Here is a 1,986-nt window from a genome sequence, read left to right as displayed (position 1 = left end):
CTCATTATTAGCTTTACATTAGGGTTATAGAACGAGAGATTCTTCCAAATCCGAGGGAAAATATGAGGGAAAATAGATTGACAGCACACAGGGATCCAATTCTGACTTTCGGGAAATGGACTTATAGTTCTAACAGCTGGTAACGGGTCGAGTGACTAGTAACGGGTCAAGCGAATAGAGGCCTCTTCACCTTCAACTCTGGAATTGTCATCACATCAGGAGAACAATGGATTTGTTTCTCTGAACTTTTTAATATTTCGAAGAGACCGTTGTTTCCATTTTTCCTTTCCCGGACGACCGGGATCCTATCTTGATCCTGTGGTGATTGTGCATTCATATATTATGAACAAGGACAGGTAATGTTTGACTTACTCCTAGTGGTAAAAACGAGCTTTATTTTGAATAAAACGGATCTCCCTAAGTAGGATTCAAACCTATGACCAATCAGTTAATAGCCGACCGCTCTACCACTGAGCTACTGAGAAACAACGGAGGGCTCCCATATACGGGCACGATTCTTGTTCTTTGGACCGACCCATGATCATCAGTGTATAAATGAGAAACTCAATAAGGTTTTTCATCAACTCTTGGACACCCCACCCTAGAGGTATTGACCTATAAATACAATAGGATCTATAATTATTGCTACCATTCAATATTAGGTATTACTTAAAAAAAGAATAATTCGATTATATAGAGCCTTGAAATAAAGAGATAAATTTTAGATTTAGATAAAGGAGGATTGGCGTGAAAATATTAGTTTACGGGAAAGGCAAAATCGGTAAATCAACAACTAGTTGTAATATCTCAGTCGCTCTAGCGAGACGTGGTCAAAAAGTGTTACAGATTGGGTGTGATCCCAAACATGATAGTACTTTTACTCTTACACGATTTCTAATACCTATAATTATAGATACTCTACAATATGAGGATTATCATTATGAGGAAATTTGGCCCGAAGATGTAATTCACAAGGGTTATGGAGGGGTGGATTGTGTGGATGCAGGGGGTCCACCCGCAGGACCCGGGTGTGGAGGATATGTGGTGGGAGAAACTGTAAAGTTGTTAAAAGAATTAAATGCATTTTACAAATATGATATCATATTATTTGATGTATTAGGTGACGTGGTCTGTGGAGGTTTTTCCACTCCATTGAACTATGCAGATTATTGTGTTATTATTACAGATAATGGATTCGATGCATTATTTGCAGCTAATCGTATTACTGCCTCTATAAGGGAAAAAGCTCGTACACATCCACTCCGTTTAGCAGGCTTGGTGGGAAATCGTACATCTAGAAGAGATCTTATAAATAAATATGTAGAAGCCTATCCAATGCCAGTAATAGAAGTATTATCTGTTATTGAGGATATCCGAGTTTCCAGAGTAAAGGGTAAAACCTTATTTGAAATGGTTGGATCTGAACCATCCCTTAACTATGTTTGTCATTATTATCTAGGCATAGCAGATCAAATATTGTCCCGACCAGAAGGTATTGTCCCAAAAGAGATTCCAGATCAGGAATTATTCAGTTTACTCTCTGATATTTATCTAAATCCCATTGGTGGTGGGGGACAGAAACAAAATAATAAGGAAAATTTACTTGGGTTTACGAGGATTTAGAATCAACAATTTCTCCACTCCTCCACAATTTGTTGTCAATTGGTTGACAATTTTATTATTTCTTGTTGTCATTCTTTTGTGTTACTAGTATTTTTATTCATTATTTCTTTTCCTTATTTATCCTTAGCCTTTTATTCACTCCCTATTATGTCGACAAAAATTGTTGAAACTATAACGCTTGAATGTGAAACGAGCAATTATCATAGCTTTTGTCCCATTAGCTGTGTGTCCCGGTTGTATCAAAAGATTGTAGACAGTTTCTTTTTGGTAGTGGGCACAAAAACATGTGGTTATTTTCTCGAAAATGCACTTGGAGTTATGATTTTTGCAGAACGCCGCTATGCAATGGCAAAATTAGAAGGA

The sequence above is a fragment of the Pinus tabuliformis genome, chromosome 1_1 (genome assembly GCF_031772625.1).
Source record: "Pinus tabuliformis cultivar Carrire ecotype Pingquan chromosome 1_1, CPIR1, whole genome shotgun sequence".
Taxonomy (NCBI): domain Eukaryota; kingdom Viridiplantae; phylum Streptophyta; class Pinopsida; order Pinales; family Pinaceae; genus Pinus; species Pinus tabuliformis.
Note: the sequence above shows the minus strand (reverse complement) of the source record.